Here is a 7,495-nt window from a genome sequence, read left to right on the forward strand (position 1 = left end):
TCTCATTTCCTGCCAATTAATTTTCATAATAAAAGTACATATAGCCACATGTGTACTATTATTCTTCAATATCAACATGGCTTCGCTAAAGTCTCAAAAAGAAACTGAACTCCCCCTCAGAAGAAGCATTGCCAAGTGAAGGAAGATTATTCAATGAAAGTGAACAGATGACTGCATTTCTGTTGAGGCAAATAATCACTCTAATTAACCTGTTGAAGCAAATAACTGCTCTGCTTAATGTGTAAGAGCTTTGTGCAAGCCTTCAATGATGGTAATTTGAAAAGGCATTACGCACAAATACACGCTGCCAAGTCTGGTTTATATCAAGGACTGTGTTGTAAGGAAAATGAGCAGTGCTGAACAAGAGTCTGCCTTCTCAATAAAAAGTTTGTTTTTTTTTTTAAGTTGCAATGTAAACAGATTCTCTTATGAAAGCTAGTTATGTGGTAGTATATTTAATAGCAAAAATACCAAAATCAGTTACTGATGGTGAAGTTATGAAACAATATAGGGGATAGTTGAGAAACCATGTTGAGAAGGAGGGAGGATTGCTTAGATCAGTTGTCTCGTCTGGTGAATTAAAATCTACTAAAAGAAGTTTAGAGATATAACTTCTTATTTTAAATCTTATGCTGTGGCCATAGATGGCAGTGCTAATGATACAAAAACAGCTCAACTAGCAATTTTTATTAAAGTTGTCAATGCAAAATATAATGTTACTAAGGAAACACACATATAAATCTCTTGATCAAGAGATTTATATGAAGCAATCAAAGGAAATGTTAAAACTGATCTTCTTTGTTCACTATCAATGTATCTTGTGCAGTTTTTTTGCTATTGTTTGTTTGTTTGTTTGTTTTTTTAGTAGCTCACTGTACAGTCCTGGCTAGCCTAGAAGTCCCTTTGTAGACCAGGCTGACATGAACTCACAGAGATCCATTTACCTCTGCATCCTCAGTGTGGGATTAAAGGCATGTACCAGGCTTTAGCAATGATAGGTAAAAGAGGGGGGGGAGGGCTTTTCAAATTAATAGATGATAAAATGGTGCCCCAAGCTCATGCTTAATGAAATATTATCAAGATACTATATATACAAAGGCATTAAAAATGCATAACACCAGGAAAATTATCATCAAAACTGACTTTCCTAAGGGCCAAATCATCATCAAATCCAGGAATTTCTTAAAAGTGTTGGGTGTGCTGACTATGGCAATGCATCATTTGCATTTGGATATAAGATGAATAAGTCAAGGACAAATGTTGAGAGATTGTGATTTGCTATATGTTATCTAGTCATTTATGGTATTCAAAACAGAAGTTTGTACCAAAATTTGCTGATGAAAACAGGCTTATATATTTAGCATTTTTATCAGCCTTATTGGTTCATTTAAACTAAAACAGATTTCATAATTCTTGGTAAAATACTCAATATTTTGGTATACTTGCAACTCCATTTTTAGTTGACACAAATATGTTGCCTGGAAGTTTTTAAATGGAACATCGTCTATTCCAATCTGAGCTGCAATCTGACATTCCATTTAAAGAAATCTTTGAGTGTTCCTTGTCTTAGTCACTGTTCTGTGAAGAGACACCATGGCCAAGAAAACTCTTGTAAAAGAAAGCATTAATTGGGGGCTTGCTTACAGGTTCAGAGAGTTAGTCCACCATCATCACAGCAGGAAGTGTGGCAGCAAGCAGGTAGGCAAGGTGCTAGAGCAGCACCTTACATCTTGATGGGCAAGCAGCAGGCAGAGAGGAGAGAGAGAGACTGGGCCTGGTGTGGGCTCTTGAATTTTCAGTGCCTACCTCCAGTGACATACTTCCTCCAACAAAGCCATACTTCCTCCAAGCAGGTCACATCTCCTAATCCTTCTACTCCTTAAATCGTTCCACTCCCTGGTGACTAACCATTCAAATATAGAAGCCTTTGGAAGCCATTCTCATCCAAACCACCACATGTCTCTTTTATTAGACTTCTATAGGTCCCTTCTCCCCAGGGATGAATATCCTTCACTTTTCAATCACACCTTTTATTTGTGTCATAACTTCTTGCCCGGGCCTATATTTGTGAGAACCTGTTTACAAAAATGAAGCACAGTCCAAGCAGAATTAGAAGGAAAATATCTGATGAACACTGTGAGAACTCAGTGAGAAAGCAGCTGTTTCCATTAATCCAGATGTTGAGGCAGGAGCTTCTCAAATACAACATCAAATGGCCCAGTAGTTCCATGTTGCCTTCTTTCCTTTTACTTTTTTTTCCGGGGCGGGGGGTGTAGAGAAAGGGTCTCTCTATGTAGCCTTGGCTGTTCTGGAACTCACTCTGTAGACCAGGCCGTCCTCAAATTCACAGAGATCCACCTGCCTTTGCCTCCTGAGTGCTGGGATCAAAGGCATGCACTACCATCACCTGGCTTTTTCTTTGACTTTTATAATGAATTTTTAAGTCAATGGAGTTTTATTAGTTAGATGTGTTTACTTTCTTTATTATTGATCACAAACTTGGAGCCTTCTCATCAACTTTGAAAGACTCTCCTAATGGGGCACTATATAATTGGGGCTACTATGTAAGGACTTTGCTTAACTATAGTGGCAAATATACACAGACACTTTCATTTACTCATATTTACTGTGTGGAAATTCTTCATCCTATATAGCCTAGGAAAGCCAAAGCATAGGACACCCCTGGCCTGCATAGACTATGATCTCTTTCCCTTGACTAGGTGTGCCAGATGATTTCATTACCAAGTATGTCCTCAGCTTTCATAGAACTATTTTTTAGAACACTGGATCTTTACATATATCTTAGGCTGAACTTTGGACCTTTGAATTTTCTGTGTAGTCCTAGTTCACCTCAAGCTCATGAACTCGAGCCTCAGTCTCCTGAGTGCTGGGATACAAACATGTTCCACCATTCCTGGTTCTATATAGCTATTTTTATTACATGATTCATTTATTAATTATTTATTTATTCAGATAAGATCTCAATATGCAAGACAAGTTAGCCTGGAACTCCACATGTAGCCCAAGTTGGCCTCAAATTCATGATCTCCCTGCCTCAGTTTCTCAAGTGCTCGGATTTATAAGCCTGTGACAGCATTCCTGGTTTAAAATGAACTTCTTACAAACAGAAGGCATGTGGTACTGGGAGTTTTGTTTAAGGATGAGCTATGTTATAAATTTATGGTATAATTTTTCTGATGAATTAAGTTTCTTTTACTGAGGTTTTTATTTTATTTTTTAGAAGAAATTACATGATGTCTGATAATTGCTTTAGAATACTATAAAAACAACCATTGAACAGAGAAATTCAAATGCTAATAATAGTTGAAGCTAGTTAATAGGTCCATGATTTCACTGGACTGTTCTATTTCTTTTGTGTGTTTGAAATTGTCCATGATAAAGTGCTAAAGTAAAAATTTAATAAGCAAAACAAAGAATTCAGATGAAGCAACTTCAGAGCCTCACAGTGCAATGCAAAGTAGAAGCAGCCAGCAGAGAGACCGGTCCTTCTTAGGTAATCTGTACCTAGACCTTGGGACACTGATGCCATGTGGGAGTGTTGTTTATTCCACATGTGGACATTGAACAACTGCTAACTCGGGCCTTTCAATCATTAAAAGGTCCCCCTTTCTGGAAAGTGCCTGAAATCGCCAGATGTAGTATCCAGCAGATAGTACAGACTTGTTGGGGCACACTGATGATCAACACCTCCTAGAATCATAACTCCAACAAGACAAGGCTCCAGAGCCAAGGGTTTTCAACATTTGAGTTTTCTTTCCCTCCCTCCCCTTCCCTTCCTTCTCTCCCTCCTCTTTCCTTTTCTGATACAGGGTCTCATTGTACAGCTAGGGCTTGTGTGGCCCCTGTTATGGAGCCCAGACCTGCCTCAAACTCATGATCCTCTTGCCTCTGCCTCAAGCACAGAGCTCATAGGCCTGTACCATATCTAGTCTCAACATCTATTTAGGGGGAAAAATAGGGTTCAAGTCATGGAGTATCTGCTAAATGTCAACTATTGTTGGGAATTGCAAAAGCATAATAAAAATTAAAATGCTTAAGTTGATAGTTATTAACAAATTATCAACAGTGAAAATTTTCTGATTCAGGGCTTTGATGACCCTAACTGATTAGCTGATTACATTCAAAGAGTTTCAGCTCAAATGTTTCAGAAGAGCAAGGAGAAGCCACAGAGTAAGTCATAGCTTTGAGAGGCAGGCCTTAGATGATGCACGGCTTTCTGAACCTGTCAAATGTCAAACAGGTATGATCTCTGAGGAGTGGGGAAGGAAGGAGGGAATGGGAGGGGAAGGGAGAAGGCAGCAGAGGAGGATAGGAAAGAGAAGAAAGGAGAGGAAAGGAGGGACAAAAGGAGGGAGTAGAGGTAGAAGGGGAAGAGAAGGAAGCAGAGGAAAAGGAGGGAAGGGGAAGGAAGGGAGCAGAGGAGGGGAAAGATAATAAAGCTAATAGGACATCTCTGAAGCCGTAGCATTTCTGTGACAATCCATGGAATTCCAAAGTCCTCTTTGATTGAGACATCTTGGGAACACTTTTGGAAGGCAGCCTCCCTCCTGAGTGGGTTAAAGATTATGGGATCTGTTTATTAATCCTGAAATCGCTGGTTGGTTCCCAGAAGGTTCTAGTCCAGTGGATGATCTCAAGAGTTGGGCATCAGAAGATGCAAGGCTATAATAAAAGAAAAGTTAAAAATTAAACGTCCCCTTGATGTGACGAGGTCAAAGAATTCAGTATAGGGTTTACCAGTAAGTAGAAAAATTCCTCACTAAAGCTGAGTGAAAAGTCTTCCTGGAAGGAGGAAGGGCTGTCTGTCTTAATCAGGTCAGTGTGCTCTTCATTATATGTCAAGGGAAATTACCTTTTAACTTTCTAGAGGGCTTTGGGGTCCTTAGCAGAGAACTTCCCAAGGTAGTTAGCAAATGTGGGGAAATTTGTTAGAAGAATCTGCTTATCTGTAGAGGCTTTTCACAAGCAAGTGGGGGGAAGAACATACTTTTAGAAGTAAGTGTGACATGGGCATTACTTGCTGGGATCCCAGGGAAGAAAAGGTGGGGACTGTGGTGAGTGTCTGTGACTGCTGTAGTGTGACACGCTGGGGACTGTGGTGAGTGTCTGTGACTGCTGTGGTGTGACACGCTGGGGACTGTGGTGAGTGTGACTGCTGTGGTGTGACATGCTGGGGACTGTGGTGAGTGTGACTGCTGTGGTGTGACATGCTGGGGACTGTGGTGAGTGTGACTGCCGTGGTGTGACATGCTGGGGACTGTGGTGAGTGTGACTGCCGTGGTGTGACATGCTGGGGACTGTGGTGAGTGTGACTGCCGTGGTGTGACATGCTGGGGACTGTAGTGAGTGTGACTGCCGTGGTGTGACATGCTGGGGAGAAAGAGTAAATGCTTACAGCCTGTGTGGTATCCTGGCTGCAGGTGGGCATGGTGTGTGGTGTGTGCAGTTTGTGCACGTATCATCATAGGCTGTAGAGATAAATGTAGGTTTGGTTTGTGGGTGGAGGTGTTTCTACTGGATGTGAGCAGGGTTTGTATGTGTGTTGTTTATGTATGTGAAGTGCGCATTTACATGTGGTTTGTGTATGTATAGTGTGTGCATACTGGGTTTGTGTATAGTAGATTTGTGTATAGTAGGAGTGTACTGGGTTTGTGCCTAGTGTTTATATATGATATGTATGTAACAAGTTCTTGTGCATACAGTTTGTGTGTAGTATGGTTATGGGTGTGGTTGTATGTAATATATTTGTATGGCTGCTGTATCTGTGTACTGTGTTGCATGGCAGTATATGTGTGCTTTTCTGTCTGTGTGTAGTATATATTTAGAGCTTCCCTGTGTGTGTGTATGTGTAGTAGTATCCATGTATTGTGTTATAAGTACATTGTATGTGTCATATTTCTCTTTGTACAGTGTTTGTGTGTATATAGTAGTATAGTATGTGGATATTGTTTTGTATGCATAGTGTTTCTGTTTGTGTGTTAATTTGTGTACTGTGTTGTATGTATAGTATGTGTGTAGTGTTTGTGTATATATGTAGCATATGTGTATTGCTTATGCATGTGTAGTGTTTTTCTCTGCGTGTAATATGTATGTATAAGGTATTTGTGTACTGGGTTGTATGCATAGTATGAGTGTAGTGTTTTGTATATGTGTATCATATGTGTATTATTTATGTGTGTGGTGTTTTTCTCTGTGTGTCAAGTATTTGTGTACTGTGTTGTATGCATAGTATGTATACAGTGTTTCTGTGTATAATATGCATGTGTAGGTTTGTATGGTGTGTGTATGTAGTATCTGTGTACTGTGTTCTAACTATAGTATGCATGTAGTTTTTCTATGTGTGCATGAGTATGTGTAGTATGACTGTATTGTGTTGTGTGTTTGTTGCATAAACAGCAGTTCAAAAGAGGCTCCAATGTGTGCAAACTGTGGGTGACACTCTATGCATTCTAGAATGCTTCAAAGACACAAATCTTAGGTGTCTTGGGGAGACAGGGGTCGTGTGAACTGATGAGGTCAGATCTCATAGTCTAGACTCATAGCATATGTGGGAATTGAATTCTAACTCAGCCTCATCACCCCCTCCTCCAGCAGATACAGGCTTGGCTGCAGTAACTCTGTTTCCAGAGAAACTGAGGCTACAGACAGGTTTACATGGGGCTATGGAGAACAGTCTATCTCCAGAGAGTAGAGCATTACTAAGAAGACAGTCATACCTCGCCTCTCTTAACATACAATATGAGCCAGACGGTGGTTGAGCACATCTTTAATTCCAGCACTTGGGAAGCAGCGGTGGTTGGATTTCTGTAAGTTTGGGGCCAGCCAAGTCTACAAAGCAAGCAAGTCCCAGGATAGCCAGGGCTGTTATATAGAGAAACTCTGTCACAAAAAAAAAAAAAAAGGAAAACAACCCACTGAAAATGAGTTTTCCTTGTATTTACTCCTTTCCCAACATTTAGCTTTTGTGTTCACTGCAGCCTCTTCCAGCCTGATGGTCTTCTGGCAGTCTGTCTTGCAGGGCAAGCCTACTGGCAGCAAATGTCCTCAATTTTTGTTTCTGTAATCAAGTCTTTATTTTTCACTGAATAAAAAAGAAAAACTGGATTGAGGGTTGCTTGTTTTCTATAGTTACCAAATTTTCTATACATTTTAAATGAACAAAAAAAGTAGCCTTCCCCTGTAGTCAGATTGGTGTCTACCCTAATTGTCATCATAGAACCTACATCTAGTGACTGATGGGAGCAGATGCAGAGACCCACAGCCAAGCATTGGGCTGAGCTCCTGGAGTTCAGTTGAAGAGAGGGATGAGGGATTATAGGAGCAAGGGGGTCAGGAGCATGATGGGAAAAACCACAGAGACAGCTGACCTGAGCTAGTGGGAGCTCACGGACTCCGGACTGACAGCTCAGCAGCTTGCATGGGACTGCACTAGGCCCTCTGAATGTGGGTGACAGTTGGGTGGCTTGATCTGTTT

Source organism: Onychomys torridus, chromosome 5 (genome assembly GCF_903995425.1).
Source record: "Onychomys torridus chromosome 5, mOncTor1.1, whole genome shotgun sequence".
Classification (NCBI taxonomy): Eukaryota; Metazoa; Chordata; class Mammalia; order Rodentia; family Cricetidae; genus Onychomys; species Onychomys torridus.